The following is a 25,776-nucleotide window of genomic DNA, read 5'->3' as shown; positions in this document are numbered from 1 at the left end:
TTGGGTAAGGACCATTGTTGTTAAATGGCTTTGAAACCGTGTAGTGAGTCACAATGGGGTAATGGTCAGATATGTCCGAAAGAATAATGTAAGAATCAAAATGTGGAGTAACATTAGAAAAAATATTATCAATTAAAGTAGCAGATGTATTTGCAACACGAGTTGGCTTGGAAATAAGTGGTAAGAAAGAAGCAGACAAAATTGTTTCGAAAAATTCTTGAGAAACATTGCTATGTAAGTGCTTTAACAGGTCTATATTAAAGTCGCCCATCAAAAAACAATCTTTATTGTTGAAACTGGCGTTTTGTAATGTGTCAGATAAATACAATAAAAATTCGTGTGCATTCGAACTCGGGGGTCGATATATCACGCCGACTATTATGTTCTTATTACCGGGAATCACGATTTCAATAAAAAGGGATTCTATAATATTATTGCATGTTGAGAGATTATCTAGAACGGTATAATTCAGTTTTTTAAGGATATATAAAGCAACGCCGCCACCCAGTCTTTCTTGCCTATTTTTATGAATAAAATCGTAGTTATCAATAGAGTATGGGTGATTGGAATCACAAGTTAACCAGGTTTCAGTAAGACCAATTAGGGATAATGGTTTTTGAGAGGGCTTATCAAGAAGCGAAAGTAGATCATCGAAGTGCCTATTTAAACTTCTAATATTCAAATGAAGCAAGGAGAACGTATCATTACGAAATTCTTTCACTACATTACGAAACTGATTAACAGTTACATATTTAGAAACGTTACGTTGAGCAGGATCATCAAAACCAAAGTCGAATTCTAGTTCTTCAAGTGAAGAGTTGATATTGTCCATAACAGAAATATCAAATGAATTAGCAGGAGTGTTAGCTTCATCCTCAAGTCGAATAGGTCTGTGTAAATAAAAGAAATCATCATCATTCACCGTATGGAAAGGGAATTGCTGCTTATCAGGTGAACCTGCCATCATGAATTCAGAATCAGTATCCGAACATGAATAATTGACGATATGAGGAAATAAAATACATGATAAATTTTGGCGCTGTCAAGGAGAGATGGGGAAACGAAGAGAAAAATAGAGCATCCAAAGGCAGCAAGGAGAAAGAAGAAATGAACAAGACATATGCATAAACTGTACAGAACAAAGAAGATTGCTGTTGCTGAAAGAATAAACACGATTAGAAGAGATGGAATAAACACAAGAAACAAGGAGAGGAGAACAGACACATGAAGTTCAAATATAAGAACAAAAACATAAAATGAAACTCTGTCGGCATTACGAACATTAAAAGGCAATCGATACATGCAGGGGCATATCATGATACAGGAAAAAGCAAACGATCAGCCATAAGGCCCTATGACAATAATAATTGCGAATGAGAAAAAAAAATCAAATAACGATGAATAATCCTTAAAATATAAAATAAGCAGATGATGTGTTGGAGAAAAAAAGGTCTCCAAATGAAGTTATATGACAAGAAAAGATTGATAAACAGCTTGCGTTACATGTGAAAAGAATTATCAAGAATTAGAAGCATGGTTCTTTTCAGATATTGTAATTAAACAAGGAAAACAATGGACTAAGTATTGTATTACAATTAAAAATGTTGCGAGAATCATGCACGGGTTGGAATTTAATACAGAAAAAATAATGTAATACTATGGTTGATGAGGCCAATCAATCGTGGTGACAAAACTCAATTGCATTGGCGGTATTTCAATAAACGAATAATTCAAAAATCGAGAAAAGGATGTACAAGAAAATTAACACTTGAATTGAAACATCAGGCATATGGGAGCACCCCGCGCGGACCACGTGCAGAGGGGCATAAGTATTGTTCAATGACATACCCCTCCCCCCAACCATCGTCCGCCCGGAGCCCCCCGGCGCACTTGGTACCACATAATATGCATGGTCCTTTTGAAGAATTTTATAACAGAGAAGAAAAAATAAACGATTGAATGATTGTATTATCCGATTGCATGGCCCATCAATTGGTTACAACGAAGTTAAAGAACAGCTGTTATATGTTGTGTCTGGATACGACAAGTAAAACAGTGTGACACAAACTCATTTACAATGTTATTTATTGAATAGAATAACAAATTCGAGTAACATAACAAGAAACAAAAGGATAGCGGGAAATATATATGTGATCTGTATAATCGAAATGCATTACCTGATTACCCGAGCCGATTTGTTAGTTGAAAATACAACATATACAATGGAAATAAAGTATTTGTTGGAGATGCCATGCAGGTGGGTCATCGTGATAAAAACACAATTTAAACCGCAAATTATTGAATAAGGAATGTCATTATCATCAAAAGAATACACGTGTTGCAATTTGAGTAAGAACATGCTGTGAAATACCAGCAAGAAAATCATGGCTCTTTAGACAGTGTAACTAAAATAAAGACAGCATGATTGACTTGAAGAACAATTGTATGAACCATTGGCGTGTTACTTCAGAGTTAAAATACTAAGAAAAAATGCAATGGCATGGTTAGAGGAGCCAAGCCTGTCGTAAACATAATTGTATTTTGACATTGTAAATTCAGAAATAAACGAAGAATTTGGATATCATGGTCAAATGGGTAAGTACAACATACATCAACATGTGCTTTAGAAATACCAGTGGTAGAAGGAATGTTCTTCCAATATTTTAATTAAACAAAGAGGGCATGATTGACGAATGACATTACTCAATAATAGTATGAATCATCAGCTGGTTATGCTACGGTCACAAAGGTTCGTACGAACAATAATTTCGTACGAATCTCCCTGTTTTTCCATTGTCTTCCCGAATTTCCATTGTCTGAAAATCGTTCGTACGGCGTTCGTAGCAGTTCGTAATGGCATTTGTGACCGAGGCTTTACATAAAATAAACACACGCGATATAATGCTATGATTAGAGAAGCCAGGCCGATTATGGTTACAAATCTCGATTAATGTTGCTGTTATGTGTACATAAACATTTAGGGGTGGTCGAAAGAAACAGGAATTTAAAATGTGATTTGAAATAACAGGAGTAAAGGTATAGCTGCTCTTTCAATAACTTAGCTGGAAAGCATGATTGATCGATCACGCTATACTCAATTGAATAAACACTGAGCTGGTTACAATAAAATTTAAACCAACAAAAATACCAAATCAAATTAAATGTTATTGTTAGATAAAACTGATAGTAATATACAATAAAGTACACATTGCTTTTATGTACTGAAAGGAAAAGAAGGACGAACCAGAAGAAAATGCAAATAAGGACCCACTCAATCAAGAGCTCATTTGCCAATAACCTACTAAATTTAGATAAGTGGGTATGTTGAAAACAATGGGGTTGAGGAACAATAAAGCTTTCAGTAATATAAAAGTTCCTTAAAAATCCCCTTAAAATTTCCATTTCAAAACTATATCGAAGATCCCAACAAAAGAAATTATGGTATAAATTTCATTAATGAGACACAGTAACATAACATATATAAGGTGGTGTACTATGATTCTATATTCTTTTTCCTCCTTCCTTCTTTCCTTTCTCTTTTTCTTAAGAGTATAATAACAATAATGCAAAAAATATATGTAACATCCGAGAGTCGAAATGATCCTCCTACACCAGAAAGATTGCTATATAGCGGTGAAAAACAAATCCGGTTCAAAATTTTGTACAAGAACCATAACCTTAAATATTTTTCAAACGGATAATTCAAAGATTCAATCAATAAAGCAAGCCAATGATTTGGGGCTATTTTTTTTTAACTCAAGTGAACATTCAGAACAATGTTTTATTCTGAGATTGATTGATCATTGACCAATCGGAACGAAAAAGAAAAGAAAACATATAGCCTACTAGCCCGTAAACCTGTAAAAGGTCAATCGGGAACATGAACTTAAGAATACAGGTAGGCCTATTTTCCCAATTTTAAACACTTAGCTTACAATCAGTCGACTAAAACTGTCAACTCAGGGACCGAAAAATGTATTTAACTCCCATTATTTACTCATAACAGAACTTTGTTCATTATTATTCGAACACTGTCCGATCAAGAGCAAAAAAAACACAAAACAAAACAAAAAAACAACCTCCAGATAAAATTGAAAATCACGATAAATTGGCCAAACCGAATAAATTGATATTTTTGACCATTATCATGAGCTTGCAATCTTTTTCGAGCCTGCATGTCATTAGATTTTGATCTAAATTTGGGGGTACGCCTATATTTGAGGCTCACTTGTTCAATTCCAAAGACTTATCCTAAAAACAGCCCCATTATTTTGTGGAGTTAAGGGGCCAAAAGTGTACATAATTATACATGAAAATAGACACAATTTAACATGATAGAATAAAGCGACGTATTACATAATATCTTTCCATTATTTAAATGTCCTTCTATCAAAAATATGCGAAGTCTGTAACAAGTAACTTGCATGCGTGTCTTAATCAGTAGAATGTGTATGCAAAGGAAATATCCAAAGGCCTGCATACACTATGAACATTACGACAAAGAGAGCGGACAAAATATACAGCTCCTCAGGTAGACAAAGGAACATCCCTTCACTGCTATTATGTAAAAAGGTGAATATGCATGTGACACCTGTTCTACACATTTTTACATAATAGCAGTGAAGGGACGTTCCTTTGTCTACCCGAGGAACTGTATATTTTGTTCGCTTTCATTGTCAGTCATGTTCATAGTGATACTAAGGATGGATTTTAAATTCTATAGTGAGTCCGCCGAGGCATGACATCTATTCATCGTTGCCAACATTAATTAGTTTTTGTATGAATAGTATGCGTAAATGAATGGTATCACATGCAAATAGCGGAGTCACGATGAAGAAATAAATGATTTGCATTTTCAAGTCAACTTTGCTATTACAGTAGGTTCTGGGATTAATTGACCTTCATTGACCTACACATGCAAACAATTCTGGAATTTATTGTGAAGTTATATTACAGCAGCCATTTTGTTTAATTCAGGCTTCGTATCTAAACATGATGTAAAGTCGAAAAAGCAATACAAAAATACAGGAAATTAATTCGGTGATAAATATTATGGGTGGTGTTTTCTACCTAGATTTTTCATCTGCTGAGAGTATATAAGAAGCGTTTGGGAAAGCTTCCGCTCGTGGCATTTGTCGCAACAATGAATGACTTAATATGAACAATAATGAAACGTTAACTCAGACAACTAATTAAAGGGAAAATCTAATCATTTTCAAGATTTTCATGAAGACTCAAGCTGGGATCCAGATAGCCTGTCCAAACCTGATGAACGATGTGACTATAAAGGATCCAGATAAACGACACATGGTTGAATCAATACGTACGCAATCCAGAAAATGAAGACAGATACCTAACTCTGATTTGGGAGATTCAACATGAATCTTTTTAAGGGGACTTAGATCATGAAGTAAAAGATAAAAGGTAATAGAGATTGGTTAGGCTTACATTTTTTTAATCGATCTTAATCTCTGTAGTCATTCCATGTAGTCGCACCTTTCTCTTTCCATTGTAAATGGACATTGGTTCCCTTGACAAAGATTCTTGTCGCTAGTCCCTTCTCTTTCCGTAACTTGTATGCTTCGTTCGCGAGGATCCAGCGGCGGGTCTTCATCGAAGGCGGTAGGTCGGTCCTAACAGTTAGACGCGTTTGGGCGTGGCCGGTCACAGCGGGGGTCTTCATGCGCTTTCTATGTTGGTCTTCGAATGCCGCTAAGATGTTATTTCTTTCGCGCATAAAACAAAACCGTGCTATGATGAGGACAGGAGCTTGCCGGGCGGCTCGGGCTCCCGACTCTCGTCGCGGTAGACGGTGAGCGTTCGCTATGGTGATGCTAGATGCTATGCGGTCCTCTATTCCAAGAGAGACGAAAGCCGCTTTCAATACGTCGTAGATGATTTCCCCTTCGTTTTGTTGTAGGCCGTAGAACAGTAAATTAGACTTCCTATCGTGTATTTCCAACGAGAGGATTTTGTTTTCCAAGGATTGGATTCTTTGTTGAACAGAGTTTTCTAGTTTAGGCCATTTTTGATTCTCAATTTCCAAAATTTTTGCCGAATTGAAGTCCACACTGGTTTCAAGGTCATCAAACCTTTTGTTGATGCCAGTAATATCAGCAGATATTTTGTCTAGTTTACTAGATAAGAAGTTCTTGAAGTCAAGAATGTTATTCTGAAGGTCCCAAAGGGTGGGCTGGGACTCGCACTCCTCTGGCGAGTCATCGCCTCCCGACGTGGCAGCAGCGACTTTAGACGCTTTGGTGCGAGTCATCATGTCCGGCAACTTGTACCTCAGTGTACGCACAAAATTAATGGGCGTTGGCTAATTTAGATTTCTAGGGTCCAAATTGACACGAAATGGCTGGAATACTCACATATATATTTGAATTTGAGACCAACAACGCGTTATTCCAGTCACAAGATTATTAGACCGGTCAAATCATTCTAAAAGCAGTGTGGAAAATAAAATAATGGGCGTTGGCTGGAGAGCTCACTCGTTACACACCGCTCCCGCATGTACCATGTCATTAAACATTCAATAATCAAGATAGAAACCAGACAGATGGCAAATTTCTTTCTATTTCCGCATAGAAGGGTACCAAAAACTGTGTTTTATCTTTCTATTTTTTCCCAAAACTTAACTTTACTTTTGTTTCATATGTACATTGTTTATATGTGCTTACACTACGTTCGTTTTCTTATCCGTTGATATGTTATGGATGGATGGAAATAAAACGACAATTCAATTTATGAATGTATAAATAGACCGGAATCTAAATAGAAAATATGATACCCCGAGATAGAAGATTATCTGTGTTTTATCTTTCTATTTTTTCCCAAAACTTAACTTTACTTTTGTTTCATATGTACATTGTTTATATGTGCTTACACTACGTTCGTTTTCTTATCCGTTGATATGTTATGGATGGATGGAAATAAAACGACAAATCAATTTATGAATGTATAAATAGACCGGAATCTAAAAAGAAAATATGATACCCCGAGATAGAAGATTATCTGTGTTTTATCTTTCCATTTTTTCCCAAAACTTAACTTTACTTTTGTTTCATATGTACATTGTTTATATGTGCTTACACTACGTTCGTTTTCTTATCCGTTGATATGTTATGGATGGATGGAAATAAAACGACAAATCAATTTATGAATGTATAAATAGACCGGAATCTAAATAGAAAATATGATACCCCGAGGTAGAAGATTATCTTGACGAGACCATGAGTATATCATTATTATACGATAAATTCCAATTGCAAGAACAATACCAAACTCATCTTTCTGTTTTGATCAAGAATTACACATAATTTGTCCTTATTCATTCACTAATTAGGATATAATGTTGCTCTCCATGTATTATCATGATGTGTTTGACGCAATCTTAAATAATGATAAAAACACACTATTGCCCATAATATTACAATAATCTTCTTTAACTCTTTTTTATGAAATGACTCTTATTTTCCGCAAGATAATATGGTTTAATAAATAGATAAGTTTATTTATCTTCTCAAAACTTTATTAATCAATCTCTTGTACTCTTTAGATTGAGCAGTAATGTTTTGAGAAGGTATAAACGCATCTATTAAGATTAAATAAAATCGTCACAATCATTTCATAAAAATAGGTAAAGAAAAACGCTTCCGCCTTTATGGGCAACATGCATATGTCTGCGCTAGTGAGTAACCCAGAGTTGTACTTGAATTGTGACGATTCGGACCAATGCTCTATTTGTATTATCCAACCACAGTGATATGAACAAATATACAGTGCACAAAATTTTTGCTTTAGAAAGTACTTCCCGCACAATCAGAAATAATACCTGGTTTTTAAGGTAAACACATTTGACCTTGGGGTTAAAACCTATCAAACGTACATAGCAAGATATTACAAGCATTTAGGCATGTAAAGCATGGATGCCGGTAAACATATAGTATTGACTATGTTCAGTTGTTTACTCTTTCCCTTTTTCTGTTATGCATGTTTTTGGTTCAAAACAGACACTTATTAGGTGGTCTGTTATCAACAGACCACCTATTGATTTCGTCAGAATTTTCTTTATTATTAGGTGGTCTGTTATCAACAGACCACCTATTGATTTCGTCAGAATTTTCTTTATTTATTTATTTATTATTATTAGGTGGTCTATTGTCAACAGACCACCTATTGTTTTCGTCAGAATTTTCTTTCTTTATTTATTATTAGGTGGTCTGTTGAAAACAGATCACCTATTGTTTTCGTCAGAATTTTCTTTCTTTATTTATTTATTTATTTATTTATTAGGTGGTCTGTTGAAAACAGATCACCTATTGTTTTCGTCAGAATTTTCTTTCTTTATTTATTTATTTATTAGGTGGTCTGTCAACGACAGATCACCTATTGTTTTCGTCAGAATTTTCTTTCTTATTAGGTGGTCTGTCAACGACAGATCACCTATTGTTTTCGTCAGAATTTTCTTTCTTTCTTTATTTATTTATTATTATTCTTTATTTTTATTTATTTCTTCACACTTTTTTGTTCACAGGATAACTCAAGATCGGTTCAATCAATTTCCTTCAATTTTGGCACAGTCATAGGCCATTGTCATGAGACGTGACAGGAACATTTTCAAGGTCATCAATTTTTCATGACGTCATCCAGGCGCCATTTTGTGTTTTTTTTGGTACTTTTTACTCATGATCATATCTTCATAACGGAAAGGCATTTCTCATTCATATTCATCATGATTAAGGTCAATATCCGTCCGGTCAATTTCAGGTCAAAAAACGCAGGCGCATGCGTACGTCCGCGCGTCAGCGCGCGCGCAAAAAATAAAAATGCTCCAAATCGTCTCAAATTAATTTTGCATACGTTTCAGGCCATTTCAAGCATTTTGCAAAAAAACGCGCACACGCGGATGGGCGCGCGTTTTCGCGCGTACTGATATTTTGCAACATAGAATCGCTGAATTTTTTCTGTCATCATGTTTGACACATTTTTTCAAGCATTTTGATACCTTGTTCACATTTTTCTGACCAGTAATAACGGAATGAGCGTCCGTTTAAGATAATGTCCGTGCGTGCGAGCTCTCGTAATACATAGCATACATGGGCAAAAACATGCCTATACAAAATCCATTGTAGCGCTTTAGGATGCAAGTTGAACCCAATTTTTTTCTCCATATTTTGATAGAGTATGAATTGGAAATATGATTTCATGTCTCATTTGACCCTCAATTAACTCATGACGTCATCATAATGGCCTCCCAACTCAAAATTTCAATTTGGATATTATGACGTCAGCAGATTTCTGGAAAATACACTGTATCTCAGTCAATATTGATCAATTTTCTTTCAAATTTTGATATGATCTAGCTGAGACAATTCTCTACAAATGCAGTAACCAGGATATTTCATTTTGACAAAGGCATCATGGCGTATTTTTGCGATTAAAGGAGGCATGTCAATTTTTCACATTTTGCGTGTATTCTCTATGGGACATGACTTTTTCTCAAAACTGGATTCTACATCCTGTCTTTTGCGAGCAATATCTCCGTCGTTTTAGCTTTGTTTACGCTGAACTTTGAGTATGTTGTAGCTGAGACAATAAGCTATCACAAGTGTGCCCTTTATTTTTCGATCAGATGCCGGGATCATGCTCATATTTCAATTACAAAGTGGGATTTGTGCATTCCATTTTCCGTTTACGTGTAATCTCTATGGGAAATGTTTTGGTATATCGGTAACGCACTTGACTTCCGACCTCGAGGTCCCTGGTTCGAGTCCGGGCGTCTCCAACAATTTTTTTTTCTTCACTTTTTTTTCTTTTTGACCATTCACTCTACCATCTCCTTTGAATATTAAAACACGTACAATCGCAAATAATGTAATAAACAACCATATTTACTTTATTATTACCCTATTATCACTAGATCCATTACTTTTTGCGTGTAATCCTTATAGGAGATGACTTTTTCTCAAATCTGGATTCTACATTCTTGTCTTTTGCGAGCAATATCGCCGTTATTTCGGCTTGATTTTTGTTGATTTGTGAGTATGTTGTAGCTGAGACTATATACTATCTAAATGTTCTCTCATTTTTTTCAGTCTGTCATCGTGGTCTGTTGATGATAATCATCAACATCATCATGATCATGATCATCATCATCATCGTCATCCCCATTACTATCAAGATCATCATCATGATCATGATCATCATTGTTTACATGTCTATATAACTTCTCCCTTTCTCAATATAGTAAATATTATAATACATCATAAGACTTGAAGACAGACCACCTAATTCGTCCCCATGACGAATTAAATTTCTAGTTATTATTATTATTTCTTTATTTTTATTTATTTTACCCCTTTTTTTGTTCACAGGATAACTCAAGATCGGTTCAATCAATTTCCTTCAATTTTAACACAGTCATAGGTCATTGTCATGAGACGTGACAGTAACATTTTCAAGGTCATCAAATCTTCATGACGTCATCCAGGCGCCATTTTGTGTTTTTTGGGGTACTTTTTACTCATGATCATATCTTCATAACGGAAAAGCATTTCTCATTCATATTTATCATGATTGAGGTCAATATCCGTCCGGTCAATTTAAGGTCAAAAAACGCGCGCGCATGCGTACGTCCGCGTGTCAGTTCGCGCACAAAATTTCAAAATGCTCAAAATCATATCAAATTCATTTTGCATACGTTTCAGGCCATTTTAAGCATTTTGCAAAAAAAAACGCGCACACGCGCATGCGCGCGCGTTTTCGCGCGTACTGGTATTTTCCAACATAGAATCGCCAATTTTTCCCTGTCATCATATTTGGCACATTTTTTCAAGCATTTTGATACCTTGTTCACCTTTTTCTGACCATTAATAACGGAATGAGCGTCCGTTTAAGATAATTTTCGTGCGTGCGAGCTCTTGTAATACATAGCATACATGGGCAAAAACATGCCTATACAAAATTCAATGTAGCGCTTTAGGATGCAAGGTGAACCCAATTTTGTTCTCCATATTTTGATAGAGTATGAATTGGAGATATGATTTCATGTCTCATTTGACCCTCAATTAACTCATGACGTCATCATAATGGCCTCCCAACTCAAAATTTTCATTTTCATATTATGACGTCAGCAGATTTTTGGAAAATTGATTGTATCTCTGTAAATATTGATCAATTTTCTTTCAAATTTTGATATGTTCTACCTGAGAATATTCTCTACAAATGCAGTTACCACGATATTTCATTTTGACAAAGGCATCATGGCGTGTTTTTGCGATTAAAGGAGGCATGTCAATTTTTCATATTTTGCGTGTATTCTCTATGGGACATGACTTTTTCTCAAAACTGGATTCTACAATCTTGTCTTTCGGGAGCAATATCTCCGTCGTTTTATCTTTGTTTACGCTGAGCTTTGAATATGTTGTAGCTGAGACAATAAGCTATCACAAGTGTGCCCTTTATTTTTCGATCAGATGCCGGGATCATGCTCATATTTCACTTACAAAGTGGGATTTGATAATTCCATTTTCCGTTTACGTGTAATCTCTATGGGAAATGTTTTGGTATATCGGTAACGCACTTGACTTCCGACCTCGAGGTCCCTGGTTCGAGTCCGGGCGTCTCCAACAATTTTTTTTCTTCACTTTTTTTTCTTTTTGACCTTTCACTCTACCATCTCCTTTGAATATTAAAACACGTACAATCGCAAATAATGTAATAAACAACCATATTTACTTTATTATTACCCTATTATCACTAGATCCATTACTTTTGACGTGTAATCCTTTTGGGAGATGACTTTTTCTCAAATCTGGATTCTACATTCTTGTCTTTTGCGAGCAATATCGCCGTTATTTCGGCTTGGTTTTTGTCGATTTTTGAGTATGTTGTAGCTGAGACTATACGCTATCTAAATCTTCTCTAATTTTGTTCATTCTGATGTCATCGTGGTCTGTTGATGATAATCATCAACATCATCATCATCATCATCGTCATCACCACTACTATCAAGATCATCATCATCATGATCATCATGATTATCATCATTGTTTACATGTCTATATAACTTCTCCCTTTCTCAATATAGTAAATATTATAATCTCTCATAAGACTTGAAGACAGACCACCTAATGCGTCCCCATGACGAATTAAATTTCTAGTTTATTATTATTATTATTATTATTTATTTTTATTTCTCCCCGTTTTTTGTTCATCGGTTAACTCAAGATCGGTTGTGTTAATTTCTTTCAATTTTGACACAGTCATAGGTCATTGTCATGAGACGTGACAGTAACCTTTTCAAGGTCATCAGGTCATCGTGACGTCATCCAGGCGCCATTTTGTGAAATCACGTTATCCATCATATCTTCATGATGCATGAGCAAAGGTCATTCATATTCATATCACATATACTTCAGGTCAAGGGTCAACAAGTCATGTCATCAAAGGTCACATAAAGGTCATGACGCGCACGTACGCGCGCGTCAAAATTTTAAAATGCTCAAAATCACTTAACTATTAAACGAGAGTACGAATTAGGTCATTTTAAGCATTTCAAAATTCTCCGTCCGTACTTGTCCCCGCGCGCGGTGCGCGCGCTCACAACGCGCGGAAAAGGTCAAATTTAATTTGTGTACATGATTTAGATACCTCTTACCGTAAATGACAATTTACATTAATTTCAGTCACTCTTGACCTTTCATAAAACCGTGAGCACGCGTCAAAGTTCAAATTCCGCGCGTGCTGCTATGGGCAATATAATGTAAATTTGATCAAAAACATGCTACTTTATAAATCGAAATAGCTCTTCAGATAGTCCATTGACCCCCAATTTTTATATCATGGTTGGAGAAAGCATGAGTTGGAGATATGATTTCATACCACCCTGACTCGTACAAAGTGAAATAAAGTCATCATATTGGCATCCAAACTCAAACAAATGTATTTTGTTGATGACGTCATTTTTGTCTTTGTTTATTTAGGATTATCTCACTTATCGGTGATTGATCTTCTCCCAGATGTCTAAATGTTGTAGCTGAGATATTTTTCTATCAAAATATATCATTTATTGTTCATTTAGATGACGTCATCATAGTTAAATATTCGATTAAAGGTGACTATGCATAATTTGTCATATTTACGTGTTATGTCTACGGGAGGTCACTTTTTTCAAAACATGAATCTGCATGACAAGGTGTTTTGACCAGGATCTCGATTGTTATTCAATAGTTTTCTTCCAAATTTTAGTATGTTGTAGCTGAGACTATTTGCTATCTAAATATTTCCTCAATTTTTTTAATCAGTTGTCAGAATCATGCTTTTGCTCATCATCATTAACTTTATCGTTTTTATCGTCATATAACATTATCATTATCATCATCATCACCTTTACTATCATGATCATCACCATGTTCATCATGATCATCATTGTTTACATGTCTATATAACTTGTCCCATTCTCAAATCTATCATAAGACTTAGACAGACCACCTTATTCGTCTTCGTGACGAATTAAATTCTAGTTTATTTTTATTTCTTCCCGTTTTTTGTGCCCCGGATAACTCAAGTTTGGTTTACTTAATTTCATTACAATTCGGCACAATTATAGGTCATTGTAATGAGACGTGACAGGAACATTTTCAAGGTCATAAGGTTATCGTGACATCATCCAGGCGCCATTTTGTGAAATCACGTTATCCATCATATCTTCATGATGCATAAGCAAAGGTCATTCATATTCATATCACATATACTTTAGGTCAAGGGTCAACAGGTCATGTCATCAAAGGTCACATAAAGGTCATGACGCGCGCGTACGTGTGCGTCAAAATTTTAAGAAGCTCAAAATCACTTAACTATTAAAGGAGAGTACGAATCAGGTCATTTTAAGCATTTAGAAATTTTCCGTCCGTACGTGTCCCCTCGCGCGTTGCGCGCGCTCATAGCGCGCGGAAAAGATCAAATTCAATTTGTTTACATGATTTAGATTCCTCTTACCGTAAATAACAATTTACATTAATTTCAGTCACCCTTGATCTTTCATGCGGCCGTGAGCGTGCGTCAAAGATCAAAATCCGCGCGTACTGCTATGGGCAATATAATGCAAATTTGATCAAAAACATGCCATTTTAAAAATCGAAATAGCTCTTCAGATAGTCCATTGACCCCCAATTTTTATATCATGGTTGGAGAAAGCATGAGTTGGAGATATGATTTCATACCACCCTGACTCGTACAAAGTGAAATAAAGTCATCATATTGGCATCTAAACTCAAACAAATGTATTTTGTTGATGACGTCATTTTTGTCTTTGTTTATTTGAGATTATCTCACTTATCGGTGATCAATTTTCTCCCAGATTTTGATATGTTGTAGCTGAGATAATTCTCTATCAGAAATATGTCATTTATTTTTCATTTATCTGACGTCATCATAGTAAAATATTCGATTAAAGGCGACAATGCATAATTTGTCATATTTGCGTGTTATGTCTAAGGGAGGTCACTTTTTTCAAAACATGCATCTGCATGACAATGTGTTTTGACCAGTATCTCGGTTATTATTCAACAGTTTTCTCCCACATTTTAGTATGTTGTAGCTGAGACTATTTGCTATCTAATTATTTCCTCATTTTTTCAATCAGATGTCAGGATCATGTTCATACTCATCATCGTCATCATCATCATCATCAATATCATCATTATCATCATCATCATCAATGTCACCATCATCATCATGGTCTGAAGATGATGATCATCAACATCACCATAATCATGATCATTATCATCATCATCATCATCATGGCCTGAAGATGATGATCATCAACATCACCATGATCATGATCATTATCATCATCATCATTAACATTATCGTTTTTATCATCATATAACATTTTCATTATCATGATCATCACCTTTACTATCATGATCATTATCATGTTCATCATGATCATCATTGTTTACATGTCTATATAACTTCTCCCATTCTCAAATCTATCATAAGACTTAGACAGACCACCTTATTCGTCTTCGTGACGAATTAAATTTCTAGTTAGGTGGTCTGTCAACGACAGATCACCTATTGTTTTCGTCAGAATTTTCTTTCTTTATTTATTTATTTATTATTATTTATTTTTATTTCTCCCCGTTTTTTGTTCATCGGTTAACTCAAGATCGGTTGTGTTAATTTCTTTTAATTTTGACACAGTCATAGGTCATTGTCATGAGACGTGACAGTAACCTTTTCAAGGTCATCAGGTCATCGTGACGTCATCCAGGCGCCATTTTGTGAAATCACGTTATCCATCATATCTTCATGATGCCTAAGCAAAGGTCATTCATATTCATATCACATATACTTTAGGTCAAGGGTCAACAGGTCATGTCATCAAAAGTCACATAAAGGTCATGACGCGCGCGTACCTGTGCGTCAAAATTTTAAAAAGCTCAAAATCACTTAACTATTGAACGAGAGTACGAATCAGGTCATTTTAAGCATTTCAAAAATGTCCTTCCGTACATGTCCCCGCGCGCGTTGCGCGCGCTCATGACGCGCGGAAAAAGTCAAATTCAAAATGTTTACATGATTTGGATTTCTCTTAACGTAATTGACAATTTACATTAATTTCAGTCACTCTTCATATTTCATAAGGCCGTGAGCGTGCGTCAAAGTTCAAAATCCGCGCGTGCTGCTAAAGGCAATATAATGCAAATTTCATCAAAAACATGCCATTTTAAAAATCGAAATACCTCTTCAGATAGTCCATCGACCCCCAATTTTTATATCATGGTTGGAACAAGCATGAGTTGTAGATATGATTTCATACCACCCTGACTCGTACAAAGTGAAACAAAGTCATCATATTGGCATCTAAACTCAAACAAATGTATTTTGTTGATGACGTCATTTTTGTCTTTGTTTAATTGAGATTATCTCACTTATCGGTTATCGATTTTCTCCCATAATTTAATATGTTGTAGCTGAGATTATTCTCTATCAAAAATATGTCATTCACTTTTCATATGGATGACGTCATCATAGTTAAATATTCCATTAAAGGCGACAATGCATAATTTGTCATATTTGCGTGTTATGTCTATGGGAGGTCACTTTTTTCAAAACATGAATCTGCATGACAATGTGTTTTGACCAGTATCTCGGTTGTTATTTAACAGTTTTCATCCAAATTTTAGTATGTTGTAGCTGAAACTATTTGCTATTTAAATATTTCCTCATTTTTTTCAATCAGATGTCAGGATCATGCTCATGGTCATCATTATCATTAACATTATCGTTTTTATCATCATATAACATTATCATTATCATCATCACCTTTACTATCATGATCATCATCAAGTTCATCATGATCATCATTGTTTACATGTCTATATAACTTCTCCCATTCTCAAATCTGTCATAAGACATAGACAGACCACCTTATTCGTCTTCGTGACGAATTAAATTCTAGTTAGGTGGTCTGTCAACGACAGATCACCTATTGTTTTCGTCAGAATTTTCTTTCTTTATTAGGTGGTCTGTTATCAACAGACCACCTATTGATTTCGTCAGAATTTTCTTTATTTATTTATTATTATTATTATTTATTTTTATTTCTTCCCGTTTTTTGTTCCTAGGATAACTCAAGTTCGGTTAAGTCAATTTGATTCAATTTTGGCACAGTCATAGGTCATTATCATGAGACGTGACAGGAACATTTTCAAGGTCATCAAGTCATCGTGACGTCATCCAGGCGCCATTTTGTGAAATCACATTTTCCATCATATCTTCATGAAACATCAGCAAAGTTCATTCATATTCATATCACATATACTTCAGGTCAAGGGTCAACAGGTCAAGACATCAAAGGTCACATAAAGGTCATGACGCGCACGTACGCGCGCGTCAAAATTTTAAAATGCTCAAAATCACTTAACTATTAAAGGAGAGTACGAATCAGGTCATTTGAAGCATTTCAAAATTTTCCGTCCGTTCGTGTCCCCGCGCGCGGTGTGCGCGCTCACGGCGCGCGGAAAAGGTCAAATTCAAAATGTTTACATGATTTGGATTCCTGTTAACGTAATTAACAATTAATATTAATTTCAGTCACTCTTCATATTTCATAAGGCCGTGAGCGTGCGTCAAAGTTCAAAATCCGCGTGTGCTGCTATGGGCAATATAATGCAAATTTGATCAAAAACATGCCATTTTAAAAATCGAAATAGCTCTTCAGATAGTCCATTGACCCCCAATTTTTATATCATGGTTGGAGAAAGCATGAGTTGGAGATATGATTTCATACCACCCTGACTCGTACAAAGTGTAACAAAGTCTTCATATTGACATCTAAACTCAACAAAATGTATTTTTTTGATGACGTCATTTTTGTCTTTGTTTAATTGAGATTATCTCACTTATCTGTAATCGATTTTCTCCCAGATTTTGATATGTTGTAGCTGAGGTAATTCTCTATCAGAAATTTGCCATTAATTTTTCATTTAGATGACGTCATCATACTGAAATATTCGATAAAAGGCGACAGTGCGTAATTTGTCATATTTGCGTGTTACGTCTATGGGAGGTCACTTTTGTCAAAACATGTATCTGCATGACAATGTGTTTTGACCAGTATCTCGGTTATTATTCAACAGTTTTCTCCCAAATTTTAGTATGTTGTAGCTGGGACTATTTGCTATCTAAATACTAAATTTTTTTTCAATCAGATGTCAGGATCATGCTCATGCATGCTCATCATCATCATCATCATCAATATCATCATCATCATTATCATCAATGTCACCATCATCATCATCATGGTCTGAAGATGATCATCATCAACATCATCATGATCATGATCATTATCATCATAATCATTAACATTGTTTACATGTCTATATAACTTCTCCCATTCTCAAATCTATCATAAGACTTAGACAGACCACCTTATTCGTCTTCGTGACGAATTAAATTTCTAGTTAGGTGGTCTGTTATAAACAGACCACCTATTGATTTCGTCAGAATTTTCTTTCTTCTTTATTATTATTATTATTATTATTTATTTATTTTTATTTATTTCTTCACTTTTTTGTGTGTCGGATAACGTAAGATTGGTTATGTCAATTTGATTCAATTTTGGCACAATCATAGGTCATTATCATGAGACGTGACAGAAACATTTTTAAGGTCATTAGGTTATCGTGACGTCATCCAGGCGCCATTTTGTGAAATCACGTTATCCATCATATCTTCATGATGCATCAGCAAAGGTCATTCATATTCATATCACATATACTTTAGGTCAAGGGTCAACAGGTCATGTCATCAAAGGTCACATAAAGGTCATGACGCGCGCGTATGTGCGCGTCAAAATTTAAAATTGCTCAAAATTACTAAACTATTAAACGAGAGTACGAATCAGGTCATTTTAAGCATTTCAAAATTTTCCGACCGTAAGTGTCCCCGCGCGCGGTGTGCGCGCTCACAGCGCGCGGAAAAGGTCAAATTCAAAATGTTTACATGATTTTGATTCCTCTTAACGTAATTGACAATTTACATTAATTTCAGTCACTCTTCATATTTCATAAGGCCGTGAGCGTGCGTCAAAGCTCAAAATCCGCGCGTACTGCTATGGGCAATATAGTGCAAATTTGATCAAAAACATGCCATTTTAAAAATCGAAATAGCTCTTCAGATAGTCCATTGACCCCCAATTTTTATATCATGGTTGGAGAAAGCATGAGTTGGAGATATGATTTCATACCACCCTGACTCGTACAAAGTGAAATAAAGTCATCATATTGGCATCTAAACTCAAACAAATGTATTTTGTTGATGACGTCATTCTTGTCTTTGTTTATTTGAGATTATCTCACTTATCAGTGATCGATCTTCTCCCAGATTTTGTTATGTTGTAGCTGAGATAATTCTCTATCAGAAATATGCCATTTATTTTTCATTTAGATGACGTCATCATAGTTAAATATTCGATTAAAGGTGACAATGCATAATTTGTCATATTTACGTGTTATGTCTATGGGAGGTCACTTTTTTCAAAACATGAATCTGCATGACAAGGTGTTTTAACCAGGATCTCGATTGTTATTCAATAGTTTTCTCCCAAATTTTAGTATGTTGTAGCTGAGACTATTTGCTATCTAAATATTTCCTCAATTTTTTTAATCAGTTGTCAGGATTATGCTTTTGCTCATCATCATCATTAACTTTGTCGTTTTTATCGTCATACAACATTATCATTATCATCATCATCATCACCTTTACTATCATGATCATCACCATGTTCATCATGATCATCATTGTTTACATGTCTATATAACTTCTCCCATTCTCAAATCTATCATAAAACTTAGACAGACCACCTTATTCGTCTTCGTGACGAATTAAATTCTAGTATTTTAATTGAATTTGTACAAAAACACAATTCAATTAAAATAAATTTGTGACCACTTTTTTGTGTGCACGATTACTCAAAATTGAACCGTCCAATTTCTTTCAAATTTAATACAGTTATAGGTCATCATCTTAAGACGTGACAGGAACATTTTCAAGTTCATCAAAATATCATGACGTCATCTAGGCGCCATTTTGTGAAGTGCTCTGAGAATCAACTCATGATCATATCTTCATAACCGTAAATCATTTCTCATTCATATTTATGACGATTATGGTCAATATCCGTCTGGTCAACTTAGGTCAAAAAACGCGCACGTACGCGTCCGTCCGCGCGTCGGTGCGCGCAAAAACAAAAAATGCTCATAATCACTTTTTGATCAAATTAGAGTACGTTTTAGGCCATTTCAAGCATTTCGAGAATTTTGCGTGCGCACACCTTTCCGCGCGCAAAAATTTGCGCGCACGTTTTTGTTCGTAATGGTCGAACGCAACCTTAAATAGTCATTTTTTGTCTATCATAGTATTTCCCATTTTTTTCCGATTAATTCGATACTATGTTTATCTCTTTATGACCATTAATAAGGAAATGAGCGTCCGTTTAAGGTAAATGTCTGTGCGTGCGAGCTCTTGTAATACATAGCATATATGGTCAAAAACATGCCTATACAAAATATATTATAGCTCTTTAGGATGCAAGTTGACCCCACAATTTTTTGCGTGTCAAACTCGTGAGAAATAATCGAGCCAGTTGTAAATAACATCGCGCACCAGCTGCTGGTGACAATGACAATGTATATTACGCGTATAACAAAGTGCGCACCATACACGAACTCTATTGTGACGTCACAATCAGACCCATATCTCCGTCGTTTTATCTTTGTTTACGCTGAGCTTTGAGTATGTTGTAGCTGAGAAAATAAGCTGTGCCCTTTATTTTTCGATCAGATGCCGGGATCATGCTCATATTTCACTTACAAAGTGGGATTTGATAATTCCATCTTCCGTTTACGTGTAATCTCTAAGGGAAATGTTTTGGTATATCGGTAACGCACTTGACTTCCGACCTCGAGGTCCCTGGTTCGAGTCCGGGCGTCTCCAACAATTTTTTTTCTTCACTTTTTTTTCTTTTTGACCTTTCACTCTACCATCTCCTTTGAATATTAAAACACGTACAATCGCAAATAATGTAATAAACAACCATATTTACTTTATTATTACCCTATTATCACTACATCCATTACTTTTTGTGTGTAATCCCTATGGAAGATGACTTTTTCTCAAATCTTGATTCTACATTCTTGTCTTTTGCGAGCAATATCGCCGTTATTTCGGCTTGGTTTTTGTTGATTTTTGAGTATGTTGTAGCTGAGACTATATACTATCTAAATGTTCTCTCATTTTTTTCAGTCTGTCATCGTAGTCTGTTGATGATAATCATCAACATCATCATGATCATCATGATCATCATCATCGTCATCACTATTACTACCAAGATCATCATCATGATCATCATGATGATCATCATTGTTTACATGTCTATATAACTTTTCCCTTTTTCATTATAGTAAATATTATAATCTATCATAAGACATGAAGACAGACCACCTAATTCGTCCCCATGACGAATTAAATTTCTAGTTTATTTATTTATTATTATTATTATTTATTTTTATTTCTCCCCGTTTTTTGTTCATCGGTTAACTCAAGATCGGTTGTGTTAATTTCTTTCAATTTTGACACAGTCATAGGTCATTGTCATGAGACGTGACAGTAACCTTTTCAAGGTCATCAGGTCATCGTGACGTCATCCAGGCGCCATTTTGTGAAATCACGTTATCCATCATATCTTCATGATGCCTAAGCAAAGGTCATTCATATTCATATCACATATACTTCAGGTCAAGGGTCAACAAGTCATCTCATCAAAGGTCACATAAAGGTCATGATGCTCACGTACGCGCGCGTCAAAATTTTAAAATGCTCAAAATCACTTAACTATTAAACGAGAGTACGAATCAGGTCATTTTAAGCATTTCAAAAATTTCCGTCCGTACTTGTCCCCGCGCGCGGTGCGCGCGCTCACAACGCGCGGAAAAGGTCAAATTCAATTTGTTTAAATGATTTAGATTCCTCTTACCGTAAATGACAATTTACATTAATTTCAGTCACTCTTGACCTTTCATAAGGCCGTGAGCGCGCGTCAAAGTTCAAATTCCGCGCGTGCTGCTATGGGCAATATAATGTAAATTTGATCAAAAACATGCTACTTTATAAATCGAGATAGCTCTTCAGATAGTCCGTCGACCCCCAATTTTTATATCATGGTTGGAAAGAGCATGAGTTGGAGATATGATTTCATACCACCCTGACTCGTACAAAGTGTAACAAAGTCTTCATATTGACATCTAAACTCAACAAAATGTATTTTTTGATGACGTCATTTTTGTCTTTGTTTAATTGAGATTATCTCACTTATCGGTCATCGATTTTCTCCCAGAATTTAATATGTTGTAGCTGAGCTAATTCTCTATCAAAATATATCATTCATTTTTCATTTCAATGACGTCATCATAGTTAAATATTCCATTAAAGGCGACAATGCATAATTTGTCATATTTGCGTGTTATGTCTATGGGAGGTCACTTTTTTCAAAACATGAATCTGCATGACAAGGTGTTTTGACCAGTATCTCGGTTGTTATTCAACAGTTTTCTCCCAAATTTTAGTATGTTGTAGCTGAGACTATTTGCTATTTAAATATTTCCTTATTTTTTCAATCAGATGTCAGGATCATGCTTGTGCTCATCATCATCATTAACATTATCGTTTTTATCATCATATAACATTATCATTATCATCATCATCACCTTTACTATCATGATCATCATCATGGTCATCATGATCATCATTGTTTACATGTCTTTATAACTTCTCCCATTCTCAATTCTATCATAAGACTTAGACAGACCACCTTATTCGTCTTCGTGACGAATTAAATTTCTAGTTATTATTTATTTTTATTTCTCCCCGTTTTTTGTTCATCAGTTAACTCAAGATCGGTTGTGTTAATTTCTTTCAATTTTGACACAGTCATAGGTCATTGTCATGAGACGTGACAGTAACCTTTTCAAGGTCATCAGGTCATCGTGACGTCATCCAGGCGCCATTTTGTGAAATCACATTATCCATCATATCTTCATGATGCATCAGCAAAGGTCATTCATATTCATATCACATATACTTCAGGTCAAGGGTCAACAAGTCATGTCATTAAAGGTCACATAAAGGTCATGACGCGCGCGAATGTGCGCGTCAAAATTTTAAATTGCTCAAAATCACTTATCTACTAAAGGAGAGTACGAATCAGGTCATTTGAAGCATTTCAAAATTTTCCGTCCGTACTTGTCCCCGCGCGCGGTGCGCGCGCTCACAACGCGCGGAAAAGGTCAAATTCAATTTGTTTACATAAATTAGATTCCTCTTACCGTAAATGACAATTTACGTTAATTTCAGTCACTCTTGACCTTTCATAAGGCCGTGAGCGCGCGTCAAAGTTCAAATTCCGCGCGTGCTGCTATGGGCAATATAATGTAAATTTGATCAAAAACATGCTACTTTATAAATCGAAATAGCTCTTCAGATAGTCCGTCGACCCCCAATTTTTATATCATGGTTGGAAAGAGCATGAGTTGGAGATATGATTTCATACCACCCTGACTCGTACAAAGTGAAACAAAATCTTCATATTTGCATCTAAACTAAAGAAAATGTATTTTGTTGATGACGTCATTTTTGTCTTTGTTTAATTGAGATTATCTCGGTTATCAGTAATCGATTTTCTCCCAGATTTCGATATGTTGTAGCTGAGATAATTCTCTATCACAAATATTACATTTATTTTTTATTTAAATGACGTCATCATACTTAAATATTCGATTAAAGACGACAATGCATAATTTGTTATATTTGCGTGTTATGTCTATGGGAGGTCACTTTTTTCAAAACATGAATCTGCATGACAAGGTGTTTTGACCAGTATCTCGGTTGTTATTCAACAGTTTTCTCCCAAATGTTAGTATGTTGTAGCTGAGACTATTTGCTATCTCAATATTTCCTCATTTTTTCAATCAGTTGTCAGGATCATGCTTATGCTCATCATCATCATTATCATTATCGTTTTTATCATCACCATGGTCTGAAGATGATGATGATCATCATGATGATCATGATCATTATCATTATCATTAACATTATCGTTTTTATCGTCATATAACATTATCATTATCATCATCATCATCACCTTTACTATCATGATCATCACCATGTTCATCATGATCATCATTGTTTACATGTCTATATAACTTCTCCCATTCTCAAATCTATCATAAGACTTAGACAGACCACCTTATTCGTCTTCGTGACGAATTAAACTCTAGTTATTATTATTATTTATTTTTATTTCTTCCCGTTTTTTGTTTATCGGTTAATTCAAGATCGGTTGTGTTAATTTCTTTCAATTTCGACACAGTCATAGGTCATTGTCATGAGACGTGACAGTAACCTTTTCAAGGTCATCAGGTCATCGTGACGTCATCCAGGCGCCATTTTGTGAAATCACGTTATCCATCATATCTTCATGATGCATAAGCAAAGGTCATTCATATTCATATCACATATACCTCAGGTCAAGGGTCAACAAGGCATGTCATCAAAGGTTACATAAAGGTCATTACGCGCACGTACGCGCGCGTCAAAATTTTAAAATGCTCAAAATCACTTAACTATTAAACGAGAGTACGAATCAGGTCATTTTAAGCATTTCAAAATTTTCCGTCCGTAAGTGTCACCGCGCGCGTTGCGCGCGCTCATAACGCGCGGAAAAGGTCAAATTCAAATTGTTTACATGATTTGGATTCCTCTTAACGTAATTGACAATTTACATTAATTTCAGTCACTCTTCATATTTCATAAGGCCGTGAGCGTGCGTCAAAGTTCAAAATCCGCGCGTACTGCTATGGGCAATATAGTGCAAATTTGATCAAAAACATGCCATTTTAAAAATCGAAATAGCTCTTCAGATAGTCCATTGACCCCCAATTTTTATATCATGGTTAGAGAAAGCATGAGTTGGAGATATGATTTCATACCACCCTGACTCGTACAAAGTGAAATAAAGTCATCATATTGGCATCTAAACTCAAACAAATGTATTTTGTTGATGACGTCATTTTTGTCTTTGTTTAATTGAGATTATCTCACTTCTCGGTAATCGATTTTCTCCCAGATTTTGATATGTTGTAGCTGAGATAATTTTCTATCAGAAATATTTCATTTATTTAACATTTAGATGACGTCATCATAGTAAAATATTCGATTAAAGGCGACAATGCATAATTTGTCATATTTGCGTGTTATGTCTATGGGAGGTTACTTTTTTCAAAACATGCATCTGCATGACAATGTGTTTTGACCAGTATCTCGGTTATTATTCAACAGTTTTCTCCCAAATTTTAGTATGTTGTAGCTGAGACTATTTGCTATCTAAATATTTCCTCATTTTTCAATCAGATGTCAGGATCATGTTCATACTCATCATCGTCATCATCATCATCAATATCATCATTATCATCATCATCATCAATGTGACCATCATCATCATCATCATGGTCTGAAGATGATGATCATCAACATCACCGTGATCATGATCATTATCATCATCATCATCATCATGGTCTGAAGATGATGATCATCAACATCACCATGATTATGATCATTATCATCATCATCATTAACATTATCGTTTTTATCATCATATAACATTTTCATTATCATGATCATCATCACCTTTACTATCATGATCATCATCATGTTCATCATGATCATCATTGTTTACATGTCTATATAACTTCTCCCATTCTCAAATCTATCATAAGACTTAGACAGACCACCTTATTCGTCTTCGTGACGAATTAAATTTCTAGTTATTATTATTATTATTATTCTTTATTTTTATTTCTTCCCGTTTTTTGTGCCCACGATAACTTCAAGTTTGGTTTAGTCAATTTGATTCAATTTTGGCACAGTCATAGGTCATTGTCATGACACGTGACTAGAACATTTTCAAGGTCATCAAGTTATCGTGACGTCATCCAGGCGCCATTTTGTGAAATCACATTATCCATCATATCTTCATGATGCATCAGCAAAGGTCATTCATATTTATATCACATATACTTCAGGTCAAGGGTCAACAGGTCATGTCATCAAAGGTCACATGAAGGTCATGATGCGCGCGTATGTGCGCGTCAAAATTTTAAAATGGTCAAAATCACCTAACTATTAAAGGAGAGTACGAATCAGGTC

Source organism: Strongylocentrotus purpuratus, unplaced genomic scaffold (assembly GCF_000002235.5).
Source record: "Strongylocentrotus purpuratus isolate Spur 01 unplaced genomic scaffold, Spur_5.0 spur5_scaffold_3, whole genome shotgun sequence".
Classification (NCBI taxonomy): Eukaryota; Metazoa; Echinodermata; class Echinoidea; order Camarodonta; family Strongylocentrotidae; genus Strongylocentrotus; species Strongylocentrotus purpuratus.
This window is presented reverse-complemented; position numbering follows the sequence as displayed.